General features: G+C 43.3%; 1 protein-coding gene across 11 annotated transcripts in view; it reads left to right on the forward strand.

The window, feature by feature from the left end:
- Positions 1-18,354, forward strand: part of FER (FER tyrosine kinase) — a 298,017-nt gene that overhangs the window by 29,672 nt on the left and 249,991 nt on the right. For 2 of the 11 annotated variants that reach the window (XR_014778440.1, XR_014778441.1), the window contains exons 1-2: positions 3,339-3,511; positions 15,629-15,771. The exons of 1 other annotated variant lie outside the window; for it this stretch is intronic. The gene's annotated coding sequence lies outside the window, so the exon portion shown is untranslated. Of the gene's footprint in view, positions 1-1,536; positions 2,686-3,337; positions 3,512-15,628; positions 15,772-18,354 lie in introns of those variants that run through there. 8 more of the 11 variants (XM_084778111.1, XR_014778442.1, XM_084778107.1 and 5 more) reach the window with 8 other exon arrangements.

Below are 18,354 nucleotides of genomic sequence, written 5' to 3' on the forward strand. Positions count from 1 at the left end.
GAGGAGACCTCGAATAGTCTGCGGGCATTTTAAGAGGACAAGTCTTGATGAGGAATGTTGGTGGTAGCATTTCTCAGTGGAGACAGAAAACCAAGGAACCACGGAAAACAACGTGAGTCTGTTCAGGCAGCCGCTGTCTGGGAGGGGCGGTTATGAAGTCTTCTTAGTGGATTTGACATTTACTTTGCAGACTGTAGTTTTCTTCCTCTTATCTACTTCACCTTTCTTCCCTCTGTTCCCCTTATTTTCCACATACAGGTTTGTAACCAGTGTAAACATATTTAGGTGCTTTGAAGTTCGGAAAGCCCAAACAACAAACATCTTGCACTTCACCCAAACGCGATCTATAGTGAAGGTATTCATTTAAAGTGAACACTCTTCAGAATCAATGACGTTTATATCCTGTGAAAACAGACTGTGTAGTGTGCATAAATGCCATTTCTGTTCAGCACCCCTCAGCACTGTATCTACTTTAGGCGTGGCATGTACACTTGTTAGGTATAAAAGTGAGCAAGAGAACAGTTGCAGATGGAAGGAACTGGCTGGGAACAGAGAAGAGGCAGAGATTACAGACGAAGGAATTGCTGAACTAACTTGGCTCACAGCCAAGATTCCTCAAGTCTATGAGAAAATTTTAAACAGGAAAACAAGAGAGGGAGAAAGATAGGGTGGAGTGATACCAACTAAAAGGGAGTAAAGAATTAAAGAATATATTTAAAACAATTAGCTAGTTTTAATGTTCACATTATATTATCCTTCCAGGAAAGTTACTTTATTAAAATGTAAACTTTGGTATGGATGACACGATGAGGACTTGTTTGCTTACAGCTAGTGATACTGTGGTATTTCACAAATAATGGTAGTTCCTGGTAGAGATCTAAATTTTAATGGAAGAAAACAGATCTATAAATCAATTGTTAGTAACTTCTACTCAGGGTGATTAGCATTTTATGAAGCTCATGGATCACCTAGACGGGAAATTAGTTCCCCATTCTCCTATATTGCCCCATACCTACAAGGTACAGGGAAGTTTGTTCAGAATTTTTGAAGGTGGAAAACAACTATTTGTTAAATGTGTCCCAGTGCAAAGTGATAAGGATCACGGGGGAAAACCAGTAAAACTAGGTGTGCAATTTCCCAGTTTATTTTTATTTTTTGGCTAAATTTATGTGTTTTATATACCCAGGGACCATTTTTTTAAATTGCAAAGTTACATTTTTAACATGGTACATGCTGACATATGGTGGGTAACTTATGTTTCTTGATTGAACAAGTGGGAACAGGATAATAACAGAACAGAAGATTGCTACCTTAGTGTAGCGGACTCCATTCTTGTATGTAAACCCACGCACTCTATACCAAAGAAGTCTATCCTTATTGTATTATAGAGTCCATTTTTATTGTACTTAAAGCTATTTTCTGCAAATCTTCTGATTATTTTTCTTTTTATAAAGATGTAAAGCCTAAGGTTCTTGGAAAAGGCATGCTTGGTAAAACAGTGCCAAGTTATACCGTTTTTTTTCAAACCATTTATACATGCACACACTTTTATTTATTTCACCCACACTGACATGATACAACATTCATTGCTTATAGAAAGTTAATTTGCATTTAAGAGGCTGTTTATGCATTTAAGTACAGAACTACGAAACCAGAAAACATTGTAATTTTTCATTTTATTAAAAATAAGATTCGGAGTTCGTTGACAAGGTAATGAGAGAAGGCAGGCACCTTTCTTGTCAAATAAGACATTAAACTAGACTGTGATGCATATCCCAGGCATTAGGTAAGAGATTGCAAAGGCACAGATCTCACACTGTCTGTAGTTGAGTAGACACAACCCATCATTTAGGCTTTCATAATGAATACTAACTAGTCCTCAGTAAGAGAACTTGGCTCTGTCACATCTATAGTGGGTTGTTGGGGTGGCCATCTGAGTTAGTTACTGTATTTTAAAAGAAAAAACAATCCTTATCCCCGAGGTAGTTTCGCAATTTAAGTTTAGAGTTCTAGAATTTCACAGAAACTGAGAGATAAGGGGGCAACTATTTCTTCTGGGATCTGTGAACTTTGAAAGACACTGGTTCCCAGTTTGTACGGGGCTTCCCTACCTCGCAGAGGTTCAGCCACGGTTTTAAGCACTCTTAACAGCGACTCACAACCCCTGTATATTCCAAGTTCTTGAGCAATTATTATTCCTCGATCATACATCTGACAAGAGTACTTAACACTTGTTTTCTGAGAAAAAGAAGGGGGAGAGAATCTCACTCATTTTCAACAGTAAGACTTAAACATCTGTGTGCCCTTATGTTTTGGATTCTTGGGCTTTGAAACTAACTTACATGAATAACTATTTAAAATAAAAAAGGATCAATCCTTTGGCTCTCATCTAACTCAACGGTTTTAAGGGTGGGAGTGCAAATGGAGTTGTTAGGCTTGTTGCAGGCAACGAATCTGGTTGAACTCAAGTACAAGACACAATGCCTTAAAAAGCATGCTACAGCAACACAGGAGTGACGCTCCGTGACGAGTAACACCTATCCCAGAGCTCCAGATCACCTAGTGAGATCCGCTCAGTCCACATTACTCATTTTGCACCAAACTGGCGAACAGCGCTTCAGAAGACAGCCCTCACTGGAAGAGCAAGTCAGTTTGGGTTCTCGCTTTCTAGACTTTATCCTAGAGGTAAGTACTTTCGAAGGGACCGCGGATTCCCAGGACTCGCGGTAGACCTTCCACGGCATGCACTTGCTTGCAGAGACTCTCAGGCACCGGGGAGCAGAGGAGCGAGAAAGGCCGTTCTGAGCGCTCTGCAGAAACGCAAAAGGCGCTGTGGAGGGATCCACGTGGTAGAGCACACGCAGGCAGAACGCGGGAAGGTAGAGTCCGGTGCGCAGCCTGCTCGGGGTGGGGAGACCAGGCGCTCGCCTGTCCCGTGCCCCCGCGGGCGCTCCACGTCTAAGTCACGCCTCCTTTCCGGCCGGGCGGCGGGGCTCACCCTTCCCGGCGGCCCCAGCTTATCACCCGGGCCAGGCCACTTCCCGGCTTCGGCCCTGCCGGCCTCCCCGAGTTTCCTGTCAGGCCCCCTCCACCTCCATCCCGCCGCGCTGTCCGAGAGTGGGCTCGGAGAACCGGGTTCCTCCAGGACCTAGAGCCGCGAGAAGCAGCCACGACGGGAGCCGGCCCGCAGGGCGTCGGCCGCGGCGCACGCCCCTTCACGCCCCGCAACCCTGGCCCGCGCCCACCCGCTAAGCCCCGCCCCCCGCGGGCCCGGGCCAATGGGCCGCGCCCGCCTCCTGGGAGGTAGCAGAGGAGGGGGTTGGGGCCGGCGGCAGCTCCCGCCCCCCGCTCTCGCTCATTGGCTGAGGTCTCAGGGTGCCCGGAGACCGGAGTGCAGCGGGATTGGCTGTCGAGGCTCCCGACGGCGGCGCCCATTGGCTGGAACGGCCCCCGTGACGCCGGGTGGCGACTGGCTCCCGGGTCTGAGGGGCTCCTGCTTGTCAGGTTCTAGGTAGGTGCGTTTCACGCCGCGGTCCGTAGGCACCGTTGCTCGGGGCAACGCCCCGGGAGGTGGGAAGGAGGCCGGAAGGCGAGCGCAGCGCGGGGGGCAACCGTCCCCGCCCGCAGGGGGGCGCCGGGCTCTGGCCCAGCGGGCGCGGGCTGCGCGGAGGCTCTTCCTCCTGCCTCAGCCAGCTCCGTCCCCGCCCCGGGTTGCGGGGGTCACTCGTCCTCGAGCTGCCCGCGATGGAACATTCCGGGTTGGGCTTAGGTCCGGCCCGCCAGGCCCGCCCTCCCACCCGCCCGGACCGGGAGGCTGAGGGGGCGGTGCCGGCCGTGGCGGGCGCCTGGCCCCGCCCCGTCGCGGGTCTCGGGTCTGCGGGGCGTGGGGCGGGGTCGGGGGGCCGCGGCGCTGGGAGCCCGCACCCTTTCCCTTCGCGCGCTCCTCGCTCCGCGCGCACGGTGCCCACACCCCGTCGAGTCTCCTCACCCACCCCTCGCCGCCCGCCCCTGGGGCAGCTAGCCTCTGGTGTTCCCGCAGCCCCTTCCCCATCAGGACCCGCTAACCCTGTGTGGCCTCCCCTGCAGCGCGTCTTGCTGATGACTGCTGCCCTTCTGGAGTCTGGTCCAGAGAGAGACTCCCTGGAGGCGTCTGGACTCCTTAGGGGCGATTTTTGCCCTCAGGGCTTTTTAGGGGTCTGAGGTATTTGGAGGCACTTTGGTGTCTTCTCTTAGGATCAGTTCCCTGATAGGAATCCATGAGGTTAGTTTTGGTAAGGACTAGGGCGCTTTTGGACAACTAAGTTTTCCTTGAGGTGGTGGTCGCTTTGTACTCTACATTTGTGATTTTGTTGAGAATGCCATTGCAGTCTAAATTTGTTACGGCAACCTTTTGTTTTCATCCACCTTGTGATGATGTAAGATTTTGGTATGTTTACTTCCGAAGAAGCTGGATATATTCACAATGATCTCGCCATCACTCTTAACATATGGTACTTTTAACTTGTACAGGAGTGTTCAGTCATTTTAAGAAAACCTTCTCACCTGAAGTCACTGTATAAAAAAGTTTGATGTAAAAAAAAAATCTGAAGATGAGGCCAACACTGTTTTCATGGTTAACGTCTAAAAAGCACTTTGCAATCCATATGTGAAATGAGAACAGGATTCAAAGTACAAGTATTGCAAACAGACTGTGCAGTGTAGGGACTATTCGTATACACCCGTATGTAGACTTAATGGTGGGTCATAGAAGACCCTCAGCATGTGAAAGGTTGCGTGTCTCCTTTACAGCCAAGAACAGATTTTCTGATAGCCCTAGAGTTAAGGGTTTTCAAAGGTCCTGGGGATGTTTTAAGAGAGTACATAGGCATTCTTGGAACACTTTCGGTTTTCTTCCATAAAAGACCTTTGGCGAAGATCTGTTTCTTTTCGGCATTGACAGTATTAATATACACTAGCAAAGATGATGTAGTGTTCTGCGAATGAGCGTCTGCTGTACTGCAGAGGCTGCAATCATTTGTGTGGGAGAAGTAACCTAGGCTTTTGTAGACAAAATACTTGAATCTCGTTCTTAGTTGCCATGTAGCTCTAACTTTTCTGTAAACATTTCAGATCTGCAGCTCTTTTTCTCTAGCATCAAGAAAAATTTCACTTTACACAGAAAAAAATGAGTTGTGCTTGTCATTTATATGGCAGCGATCTCTTTTACATTGCTTTTCCGTAGTAAACATTAACAACCCGGGAAGTGAAATGATCGGATTTGAAATCTAACATACCTGTGTAGAAGACCAAAATACCGTAAGGCACTTGTTTGTTTATAAGTGGAAACAGTAAAACTAAATAGTAACAGGGAAAAAAAAAAGCTAATAATAATTTAGTTACACGAACGACTACTCTGTGTGGTTTTGTGAGCTATTGGGAAGAAAGTATCTTTGTATCTCAGGCCCAAATTAGTAAGTAGCATTCTGGTAGCCATAGGAAAGATAATCTACAAACTTGCCATAAAAATCAAAGCTTCATTTTAACCTTGGATTTGTGCTAATAGATGGTGCTGAACATCTTTTGGAGTGAAGGCAAAGAGATGGTCAATTATTCAGTGTTTTGATAATGCAACTGAATAAATTGCATCAATTATATATATTGTTTTAGAGCAATGTATTTTGTGGTGGAAAAAGACTTTGAAAATGTAAACTTAAAAAAATGTCAGCTAATTTAGATGTACTTCATGGAGACTTCATTTACTAATATTTCAATAGGACTTTAAACTATCTTCATTGCTGTCTCATAATGTTAATAAAGAAATATCTTTAGACTGAACTTCAGTTACTAATAAAGGAGTAAAAGTGGAAGCGACATTGTTTCACACATATAATTGTATCTTTCCTGTCTTAGGAAAGTATTTCACTTTTCTTAAATATTTGTGTCCTTTTCAATTTCAGAAATATTTTATACCTATCTTTATCTATTAATTCCTAAAATATTTAAGAGATGTATATCAGAACTTAAAGATGTTTAAGACAGGTTTTCATTTCTTTGGCATACTTACTGTGGTCTACCTGATGTTTCATTGAGGCATCAAAGGGAATTAAGGCCACAGTTCTAGGGCTTAAGTAGTGAATTGAGCAAGCTTAGAAAGGCTGAGCTGCTTATGAGGTTCTCACCAGAGCTCCATTTTCCCTGCCTCTCTCCTCCTCCTTCCTTCTTTAATTCCCATTTTCATTTAGTTACTCAAATTGAGTTCTTCAAAATCAGTTGAGAAAATACATAGAAGAAAAGTCACCAGTAATTCTGTCATAGTTAATGATTTGGGAAATAATTACAACTTGCTGTTTAACAGGTAGTACTCCACCAGCCATCACTGTTCTGTGAACTGATATGTGTATGTAAATTGGTGTCATAACCTGGCTATAGTGACCCAGATGCTTCCACATCTGGGGAAGAACAGAGTAGAGGACATGGTAGAGCTGGAACAAAGAAACCAGAATAAAATAGCTATTTTTTCTTATTCTGTCAGAACAAGTACAGTCACAGTTTACCATGCATGTAGTTTACTGATGTGTGGCTCCCACATCTGGAGCCTTTAAGAGTTTTTGAAATTCAAAATATATAGGTAAACTGACGTTCACTTATTACCTTTCTAAGAAAATAAAATTTAACAAAAATCTCTCCATTTTAGGGGTATTACATATTCAGCTTTAAAAAATGTAATGTCACGCATAACTTGTAATTATTTCTTAAAATTTCATCTGTAGTTACAAAGCTGTGACTAATATTTAGTCTACATTATTACCATTCATTATAAGCTTGATATGTTCTCTTTCCTTAGTAAGTATTAATTAAGAGCCTGGAGATTTTAATGACAGAGTCCCTTGCCAGGTTGGGAGAGTGAAAAGAAGAACGGTTTGTTTGGAAGCCATATAACTTGGGTTTCAGCCCCAGTTTCTCTTTTGTGGGATCTTGGACAAATTACTTAATATCATCAAATCATAGTTTCCTCTTCTATTAAATGAGTAAGATAAAATTACCTCATGCAGTAGTTATGTAGAAGAAATGAGACAATGTAAGTAAAAATGCCTGGAGTTAGGACATGCTCTGCTTTTGTGTTCCGCTCTTTGCATCAGTTTTTATCTGTTCTGGTGCTGACACAATGATTCTGTCTTAGTTCATGTTATTGCTGTGAAGAGACACCATGACCAAGACAAGCCTTACAAAACAGAGCATTGAATTAGGGGCTTGCTTTGGGGATAGGAGGATGGGGATGGGGTGGGGAGGAGAAGGGAGGAGAGAGAGAGAGAGGGAGGGAGGGAGGGAGGGAGGGAGGGAGGGAGGAAGGGAGGAAGGGAGGGAGGATGGGGGAGGGAGCGAGAGAGAGGGAGAGAGAGAGAGAAGAATGAACTAGAACTGCTTACAAGATAAAGCTAGTCCTTAGAGAGGGGTCCTTCAGATCAGTTCCAAGTCAGGGGCCTCTGGGTCTTGTTTCTGAGACGCATGGGGATACCACTGCTGTCTTTTACCTCTGGGTGGTAACCAAGAGCAACAGCTGTAGGTTCTGTGTTTTGGGAATCTCTTGCATAGCCTTGGCCAACAATGTAAAAGTGGGTTTATTTCTGGTATTGAGAGTTTTGTTTTTTGTTTTGTTTTTCTGTTTTGTTTTTTGTTTTTTTCCAAGACAGGGTTTCTCTGTGTAGCCTTGGCTGTCCTAGACTCACTTTGTAGACCAGGCTGGCCTCGAACTCATGGCCATCCACCTGCCTCTGCCTCCAGAGTGCTAGGATTAAAGGCGTGCACCACCACACCCGGCTGAGGTTTTTGTTTTTTGTTAGGTGGTATTTGGCTGTTAAAGGGGACACCATCAGCCTAGATGAGAAAGGTTCATTGTTACTACATATGCATATCTGCACACTGAATTATGTGCATTGTAGGGTTTTTCCTCCCATTTCCTGGGTCAGATCAATAGGCCCAATTCCTAAAGTATTTTCTTTCAGCTTAGGTTGTCATTTGTTGTTGGTTGAGCACTGTAAATTCCTTTCACTTGAACGAAAAGTATTGGTTTAATATTGGTAGTGATGGTAAGTGTTACTAAATTTCTTATTAGGACTCCCACTTTGTATCACATTCGTTCCATTGGTGTAAAATCGAATCTCTGTAGAACGCTAATTCTTAAAACAGTTCAGATGTGCAGAAGGTATATGGCTGTTGGGTGCACCTGAGGAAGCCCTCAGCAAGGACTTACCAGCTGAATTATGCAGCAGTTACCGTCCCATCCCACAGCACACATTTTGATTTAAGTTGGTTATTCTCGAGGTTTTTTTCCCCCCATCCAAGTTCAAGATATTTACGTTTGTGATAACTAGTGTGAAGGTTCTAGGTATCAGCTGTGACTTTGTCTTCCTTTCCCACGCAAGCATGTCAGAATGGAGGTGTTGGCAGTGATACATATCACTGTAGTATAAACTTGGGTCTACTTGGAATTATTGAAGAAAGTAATCAGAAATGTCCTCTGACTCATCAGTAACAAGTACTTTTATTGATGAGATCAAGGGAATTCCTCTTTCCCTAAATGAAAGTCTGTCCTGTGCTTTCTGGTCTTTTGTGTAACATAATAGCATATACTATTTGCTGATTTTGTGTAATTGCTGATGAAGAATACACATTTGAAAGTTCAAGTAACTTAGAAAAGAGTTGAAAGCACTTTAATGAAAGCACTACAGCCTTTGTTATAAATGACATTAATTTTATAGAAATGTGAAGATCAGTTTTATGGTGAGAATTGTCTCTGTAGTATAACTGTTTTGGAGATCTTTATACTCTAGGCACTTAGTACCTAAAATGCTCTTTGCATGGGCGCAGTGCAAAGGGGCATCTTTAAAATTAACTTGCCCAGGTAGGAGTGCAGTTATTTATTTTAAAATTTAGTTTTAATTTTTTGATATCTTGTAGACCAGGTTGACTTCAAACTATGAGAGATTACAACCTCCCTTCAGAAGAGGAAAACTGTCAACATGGAGCCTGCAGTGGTTCTCAGTCCTGCTCGCCCACTCTGGTTTACACAGCAGTGACTGGCCAGCCATCTTGCATGTTAGGCATTGCTGGTTTCTTACCCTGTAGTAGAGAAATACCAAGTTTCCTTCACTTTCTGTTGCTTCAGTCCTACATGTTAAGGGGCTGCCGCTCGTCACTTGATTTCTGACATGAAGTTTTGCATTTGCCAGGGTTATTTTAGAACTCAAAGGACAGAAGCCACTTCATAAAGCCACACTTCCAGCTCTGACGGTGGCCGTGTTGTCCTGTTTTTGCTTAACCCCGTGTCTTTGAGATCGTTCTCAGTTCATCTTGAATGGCTCCTCCATGGCCACTGGGCACAATTCATTTTGCCTCCAAAACATTCTGAAATCTGGCTAATTCTTACACCTCTGCTTCCTTCACCCTAGATCAGCGTACCCCTTTCCTTTAGCATCCCTCCTAGGGAGACTGCTGCTCTGATGCTCTCCAAAAGTAGCCTTCACCCTTGTGAAAACCTGCTGACTGGCTACTCAGTCTTCAGTGTGCTGCTCCCGCTCCTCAGATGAGCTTGTCCGTGGTTCTGTTCTCTTCCACACAGAGCTTCGCTAAGATTTTTACTCTCCCCACCATGCACTGCCCAGAGGCCTAAACAGGCACTCTGTTCATTTGCCCCTGGGATGCTCTTCCTCCACATCTGACCATAGCGCCTGCCTTTGTCCTGCACAGGCCTTTGCTCTGTTATCATTAGTTTACCTCCCCCAGGCTTCTTACTAAGGTTTTCTTCTTCATAGTGATTGTCACAGCTAGCCCTTTAAACAAACTTTTAAAATATTTTAAATTTGATTTTCCTTTTTAAAGTATAATCTCCATGAAGGCATGATGTGTGTGTGTAGAAATTGTTGCATGGCTAATAGCTTTCAGCTAATAGTTGTTGATTGAAATAATAATTAAGACAGCTATTTGCTTTCTGTAACATTGTAGGAAGTGAGGATACTATTCCTTGCTTGCCATCCAGCGCCAGCTTGCTGTAGGTGTGTGTCTGTGTGAAGCCCTCTGCCTCACTGCCTAGGTTGGGCTTCGTGGATCTGCCCATCTCTACCCAACAATGCTTCAGCTACAGACATGGGCAGGCCTGAGCAGTTTCTCACACAGATGCTGGGCTTCAGACTCATGGTCATGCTTGTAGAGCAGTGCTCTCACCCCCTGAGCATCTCCCCAGCTCTCCCCAGCTCTAGTTTATGATTCCTATAGGAGCAGAGACCTGTGTCAGAGGCTCACCTAGGTGGAGTTAGTTAGAACGAAGAGAGTGGCCAGAGAAGCCACAGTTGTGCTTCTCTCAGCCTGTCCCTTTGGATTGGTCACGTGACAGGGCCAGATAGTTACCATTATATGCTTTATATGCATCCAGGAGAGTAGGCTGAACATCTAAATTGCCCCTTTTCTTTAGGGAGACACTGTCTCTACTTCCAGCATTGTCCCTTATGTGAAGAAGCCCTTGCACCTTTTGCTTGGAGAGCCCTGTCTATGTAGGAATATGAGTAATCCATGAGAAGTGTCTCTTAGCAGTGTTTCCAAGTTCCAGAAACTTCATCTGTTCACACTGAATGCAGACCTACAGCAAGATGTTTTGTGAATTTTCTCCACTTGCCTTTCCATTTCTAGCCTTTTTGGGAGGGGGCAGGGTTGGTTCATTGTTAAGTAGAAACTTAAAGCTCTTTCAGTTCAGCAACGTCAGCTGAAAGAGAACTTTGCTTCCTGGAGAAATGTTGGGTGAGGTGCTGGGGATGTGGCTCAGTGATAGGGTGTTGGAGCAGTGGGCATGAGGCTATGGGTCCCTCAGCCAGGAGTGCGGGGGAGATGTCCCGGTGGGCCCCTGTCCATTCCTGAACTACTGCGGGAGGCCATCCGCCCACTGTAGGAACTTCAGTGTCATCCAAACCATGTGGAAGGATGATGAGAAGAGCGAGTCTTAGTGGAAGAGCACTGAGATGCTGTTACCTCAGCAACGGGGAGGGGCTACAGAGCTTCAGAGTCAAACAAGCAAGTAAACATACTTACATGCAACTCATGATCATTTAAAACATGCTAGATTATATATAGTCATATCTTCATCAGAAATTTTTAAACAATCACACCATGAAGAAATTTTCTTTGAAAATACGAATGTAAATATCTGTAACTTTATATTTAAATCAGTGGTATATTTGTAGATATCTGATTGATCAGATTCAACTTTGAACCATCGGGATGTTTGTTGGGAACAGGAGAAGATGTGAAAAAAAGTAACAGGGCCAGTGAGACAGTGAAGATTTTTAGAGTTCTGTGTTTGTAGGATGTCATGTGACCCTGAAATTCTCCCTCCATTCTTCACTCCAAGTGCTCCTCTGGCTTCACTTAATCCCCATTGGTGAAGAAAAACACATTTGAGAAGTGGGAATTGTGTTTGCTTTGAGTGCGCTAGTGATGAGGACCTGTGGCATTGCAGAAGTCAGCTGTGTGTAGTCACAGCGATGTAGTCAGTCTTTGCTGAGTAAGGGTGATAGTGCATATGAAGTAATAAAAAGGGCATTTGTTTTTTCACATCTCAACATGGGACCAGTGATGATGTTAAGCCACGTCAATATTAAGGAAAATGATTTTTCACTGAAAAAATTATAGAGCAGACTTAGTTGGAGAGTAAGAGAGTGCATGGGTGCTTTGGCTGGCTGCCTCGGGGAGACATTTGAACTGTTGAGGGTTGGCTGAACATGGATCAGCTGAATGGTTCTCTCTGTTTCATGTAGCGTGTTGAGCATGACCATCCCACAGCAGAAGATGAAAATGTGAAATTCTAAATAACTCAGTTGGCTGCACACGCCTGTAATCCCAGCACCCAGGGGGGCAGAGGCAGGTGGATCTCTGTGAGTTCGAGGCCAGCCTGGTCTACAAAGTGAGTCCAGGACAGCCAAGGCTACACAGAGAAACCCTGTGTCGAAAAGCCAGAAAAACCAAAACAAAAACCACAACAATCTTAGTTATCTGTATTGACAAAGTGAAAAATTTAAACATTAAGAATTAAATGGATAACCAAGTGATTTGGGGGTATATTTGGAAAGGAACTAATTATTTATACAATGTGTACATTGGTGCACACTTACATTTTATTCCTTAGCAATATTACAAACAGGAATGCTGGAGGTTAGAAATACTTGCTGTTCTTCCAGAATACCTGAGTTTGGTTCCCAGTAGCAATGCTAGGCAACTTATACTACCTGTAACTCTGTCCCAAGTATCTGATGCCTTTTCTGGCCTCCATGGGGACTTGTACATATGTGGTATACACATGACATACACATAAATGAAAACAAATATACACAGGACCTGGTAGCACACACTTCAGGAGGCAGAGGCATGTGGATCTCAGAGGCAGACAGATCTGTGTGTTTGAGGCCAGCCTGGTCTACATAGTGAGTTCCAGGCCAGCTGTGGTTACATAGTGGCACCTTGCCTTAAAAAAAAATCTAAAGGAAATAGAACTTTAAAAATAGGAGCCAGTGAGCTGGTGCAGCTGGTGGGAGTGTTTGCCAGCAAGCCTGATTCAGTCCCAGGAGTCTCGATGCTGGGAGAAGAGTACCTGCTTCTACAAGGTGTCCTCTGACCTCCACCATTGCTATATAGTGTATATAAAATTGAATACTATATTACTATAGCCTAAGGTATGCTTTCTGAAAGCATATAAAGAAGCAATGATTACAAAATTCATATTTAAATATTTTAAGTTGCACATTTTACCATCAACAAGAACTCATTTAAAGGCCTAACTTTACACCACTATGTACTAATAACTAATTCACCTTATGTTGTCACTCACTCAGTCACACTTGTTGGGTGGCTGCTGTGTCTTAGGTGTGGTGCAGAGGACATTAACAATATTACGGTAGAAACTCTTCCCTAAGTTACAGTTCAGTGGAAGAAGGGGATTCAGTGACATTTATACAACATGGAGGTTAGATTTCCAATCATGTCAGCACCAACCATGCCAACTCTAAAATGAAATGTTTGGAGGCAATGAAGGTATCTTTGGAAATGGGTGGAGCATTGGAGGAGTGGAAGACTTGGAGAAGATGACTGATAAAACCGCTCTGTTTCCTGACTGGAAGGAGGCAGACACTTCTGGTAGAGTGTGTGAAATGCCTTTGTGTTCTTATGAAAGTCAAGGGTAATGACAGAACACAGCATGGGCAAGCACAGCAGTGGGGTGGGAGGCAGGGTAGAGGCACTTGCTGTGCAGGCCCCGTGAGCAGAGTTTAACCCACAAACCCATGTGGGCGTGGAAGGAGAGAACCAGGTCCACAGATTTGTCCTCTGGCTTTCACACGCATGCTACAGACAAATGAACACACACACACACACACACACACACACACACACACACACACACACTACACTTGTGGGGAGGGGTGTGGTGGGGAGAAGAGAGGATAGAGGATTATAGACCAAGAAGCCAGGGCTAGAACAGAAGGTTTCTATGTTGCAAAAAATAAAGTTACAACATTGTAAACTACACATATGGCCCTTGGTATTTGTATAGATGTTCGAGGATTCACTCAATCATTGCTCAAAAATGTATATAAAAATTGTGTTTGTATTGCACATGCACAAACTTGCTCTTTTCTTGTCCTTATTCCCCCAAAATACTGTACAACAACTGATATATAGCATTTCCATTATAGTAGGTAGTATTAGTTACCTAGACATGGTTTAAAGTGTAGGATGATGTGGGCAGTTTTTATGCAATACTGTGCCACTTGGTGTGCGTGTTTTGTTCGTTTGTTTGTTTTGTTTTGTTTTGTTTTTCGAGACAGGATTTCTCTATGTAGCCTTGGCTGTTCTGGACTTGCTTTGTAGACCAGGCTGGCCTCGAACTCAGCGATCCACCTGTCTCTGCCTCCCGAGTGCTGGGATTAAAGGCGTGTGCCACCACACCTGGCTGCATGTTTTTCTTTTTTAATTTAAAGTTATTTTTATGTGTATGTGTGGTGGGGTGTATGTGGAGAGTTGGTTTTTGCTTTTTTTTAATGTTTGGTTTGAGGCAGGGCCTCTCTTGTGTCTGCCAAGCTGCACTGGGTGCTCCAGCCTAGCTGACTCTGCAGCTTCGCTGTAGCTCTGCTATCTGCCTACCAATTTATCTTAGGCTTGATGTGAGTCCTGGAGGTCTGATCTCCTGTCGGCAGGCATGTGCTGCACGGCTGTTACCTGTTGAGCCTGCTCATGATGTTATATATAAAGGACCGAGCATCTGCAGGGTGCCAGGACTAATCTCTGTGAATTGATGGGGGCCGCTGTATGGATATCAGTGATAAAGAAGAGAACCTGTGACCAAGAGACCTCGTAAAACAGTCTCCACTTTCAAGAATTGCAAGGAAACCAGCCTAATCAAGGAGTATATAGGCAAACTGAAGCTTTTGAGACAGAAACTAAGTCTTTTTGGGAAAATCTTTCTAAACCCTCTGTCATCCTTTACATACCTAATTACTTCTTGAGACTCCCCCTTAGTTTTTGTAGTTAAAATATAATTACATCATTTTGCCCCCTTCCCTTTCACCCCGTCCTGTGTCCCTCTACCCCCTTACTCTCTCTCAATTCATGGCCTGTGTTTCCTTGATTATATTTGATTTTGTATGTATGTATATGTACAATCAAATACATATAATTTATGCATGCACATATAAATACAACCTGCTTGGTTTGCTGCTGTTGCTTGTATGCATCTGATTTCAGGGCTGAGCATTTGGTATTGGATAACAGTTAGGGTACTCACTCCCAGGGAAGTCGGTCTCCTCCAGCAGGTGCTAGGGGCATGTGGTTCCTTGCCTAGGAGTGGGGCCTGCTGAGATTCCTCACCCACAGGTAACATTTTAAAATAATGTAGTGCCTGCTTCTGCTGTGCTTCCAGCTTGAAGTTAGCTTTATGCGTTGAAAATGGAGAAAAACATGAGTTGGCTCTTCAAATTGGGTGGGAAAGAAAGAGGCAAGCATTGGGACAACTGTGGAGAGAGAGTAGGGAAAAAACAGTGCACAGCCAAAGTTAGGTCAGTGTAGTATTTTATTTAGTGAAGGTGAAAAACTGTGGCAGTTAATTTCTTCTTCTTATTTTTTTTAAAGATTTATTTATTTATTTATTTATTAGTATACAATGTTCTCCTGCAAGTAACAACTGAAGGCCAGAAGGGGGCACTAGATCTCGTTATAGTTGGTTGTGAACCACCATGTGGTAGCTGGGAATTGAACGCAGGACCTTTGGGAGAACAGCAAGTGCTCTTAACCTTTGAGTCATCTCTCCAGCCCAATTTCTTCTTTTTAAAAGACTTATTTATGTATTATGTATGCAGTGTTCCTCCTGCATGTATGCCTGTATACCAGAGAGGGTGCCAGATATCATAATTGATGGTTGTGAGCCACCATGTGGTTGGTGAGAATTGAACTCAGGACCTCTGGAAGAGCAGCCAGTGCTCTTAACCTCTGAGCCATCTCTCTAGCCCCCTGTGGCAGTTAGTTTCCAGTAATAGCTTCAGTGTACTTTACACATATATATTCTTTCTCTTTCCTCTGGGTGAGTAGCTCTGACTCCTTCAATTTCTTCTTACAGCCCAGTTCTTTTGGCTAGACCTGTGATCACTCCTGAGACTTCACTGCACACTTTGTCAAGTGTCTTCCTCATCCCCAATGTGTAAGTCCCCACCATGGACCTGCTACTTTAGCTAAGACTTGGCCAGCAATGATAGTAGTAAGGTAGGACCCCTTTACTATTCTTAGTAAATTACTAAAACCTTTGCTTTTTGGTTTGGCCCCTGAACCTATAATAGTTTTGTTAACATTGTGATGCTCGTTATACTAGATTATATAATTCAGAAGGCTACTGCCGTTTTATGTGTAATTTATTTTTGCTTGTCATTTATCTTAACCCATTTTGCATATGAAGCTTGTGGTCTGATTGGATTTTCAGCTAATAGTTTTGAATGGCAGAATCCCAATCCCCATATGACCTCATTAACCTATGTGCCCACCAGTCCTATATTTTCAAATGCTTGGTACCAAACTCAACATGTTTTTCTTTGTTCTGTGTTTCCAGAAAGACTCTGAAGTGATGTACAATTAAATTCATAATTAATTAAAAGGCATATAAAACTAATTGTTGGTTAAAAGCTTTAACAAAGCAGTAACTAGTATATATTAAAAATTTGTTGGACATAGTGGGGTAAAACTTTAATCCAAGCACGTAGGAGACAGAGGCAGGTGGATCTCTTTGAGTTTGAGGACAGCTTGGTCTATATAGTGTTCCAGGCCAGCCAAGGCCACATAGCGAGAACTTGTCTATCTGTCTGTCTGTCTGTCTGTCTATCTGTTTGTCTCCTCCCCCTGTCTTTTATTTCTAACATTTGTTAAGTCCATTTTTGTATAATAGCTAGTCCTATAGTTATTTTTCCTGTGTTCTGCCTTGGGATATTTAACAGGTACTTAAATTCAAATAAACAAACAAACAACTATTCATCCTTGAATATATTTTCTTCCCTTTTACACCCAAGAAACTCAAAGTCCTGTGGACACTGTTGGAAGAAAAGAAAAGAGAAAGAAGAAGAAAACCACCTCAAATGCCTCTGTCTTGCCTTTGTGGCTGTCAGGCTTTTTAGACAGCTCCTTACCTTAGAAAAGTCTGCTTTCTCTTTGCCTGAGATAGCCCACCCTCACCTAATAGCCAGCCGTTGTCACCTAAGAGTGAGCCACCAGTTTCTCTAGGAGTCTTTAAAGCCCCGGGTGACATTTACTTTTGGCTTTAATTTCAGAGGACTCCAGCAACTGTCTGGCAGTGAAAGTAACTGTCTCTACTTTTAAGCTGCTAAATGTCTCTACCTTGCTCTGTCTTAGAAAAAGAAATTGTTCTTTCCACCAGTATAAAATCTTTCCAGGGTGTTCCCCAGTGTTCTTAGGAGTAATTTAAAAAATATTTTAGTTTGAAGATATTCCAGTATCATGTAAAATCACACACACACACACGCACACACACACACACACACACACACACACACACACACACGCACACACACACACACACAATTAAACTTACTTGAATCTATCTAGGCTGTGTAGACTCAAGGGAGATCCATTTATTATAAGTTTGGTTGTATGGTTTCATCAGAGCATTTAATAGTTTTTATTTTATATGCGTGGGTGTTCTGCCTGTGTGTGTGTCTGTATACCACATATATGCAGTTCCTGGAGGATCCGTTGAGACTGGAGTTACAGACAGTTGTGGGAGGTCACGTGGGTGCAGGGAATCAACGGGAGGTTCTCTCCTTAGAGTGATTTATATTCTGTGGTTTAGGACTGATACTTGAGGTAAAAATGGAAAATTAGTAGTTATTAAAATGAATCTGTTTTGTGCACACACGCACACACACACACACACACACACACACACACACACACACAGACACATGCGAGTACTGGAATAACAGGTGGCTGTGAGCTGTCCAGAATGCATGAGGACCATACTTAGGTCCTCTGAAGGAGCAGCCAGCTGTCTAAACCCCAGGGCCATCTCTCTGGCCTTTTGGTTATCTTTGAATTGTAAGACTGAGATATTATGGTAGAAATTGGGACCTAGTAGCTGACTTGTACCTTTGGCACTCACCCACTTCCTTTCCTTCAGTGATTCTGTGGTCTGCCCAGGGTCTTGCAGCTGGTTCTCAGGATTCTGAAGACTGATCTGGTTTTATTCCTCAGGCCTCAGTAATACTGGGTTTCTCAAACTATTCTGTCTTCTGCTCCAGGGCTTCATTTCGGCAGTGTGTCTTGCTACAGAAAAGCTGAAGATAAGGGACCGTGAATGAGGGTACATGGCTTGCCATCTACACTCACTCCAGCATTTGCCTGTGTTTTCATTCTTTCCATGTTTACCTAGTTTGAAACCATGTTAAGACATCATAACTAAAGGCAGGCATGGTGGCACATGCCTTTGATCCCAGCACTCAGGAATCGGAGACAGGCAAAACCAAAACCAAACCAAACCAAACTAAACCAACCAACGAACCAACCAAAAGAACAAAAGAGAGAAAAAAAAGCATCATAATTAAGCCAGCATGGTCTACAAAGTGAGTCTAGGACAGCCAAGGCTACACAGAGAAACTCTGTCTCGAAAAACAAACAAACAAACATTTTAGCATCCAGATTCTGCAATAAGGATAGTTTTCCCAAATAATCATAATATTGAGGTCATATAAAAAAGTTAACATTATGTTTATCTTAACCCATTTGTGATGCTATAATATAACACTTCATACTAGCCAGTTTATAAGTAACAAAAGTTTATTACTC

Source organism: Acomys minous (genome assembly GCF_964271855.1).
Source record: "Acomys minous genome assembly, chromosome: 4".
Lineage (NCBI taxonomy): Eukaryota > Metazoa > Chordata > Mammalia > Rodentia > Muridae > Acomys > Acomys minous.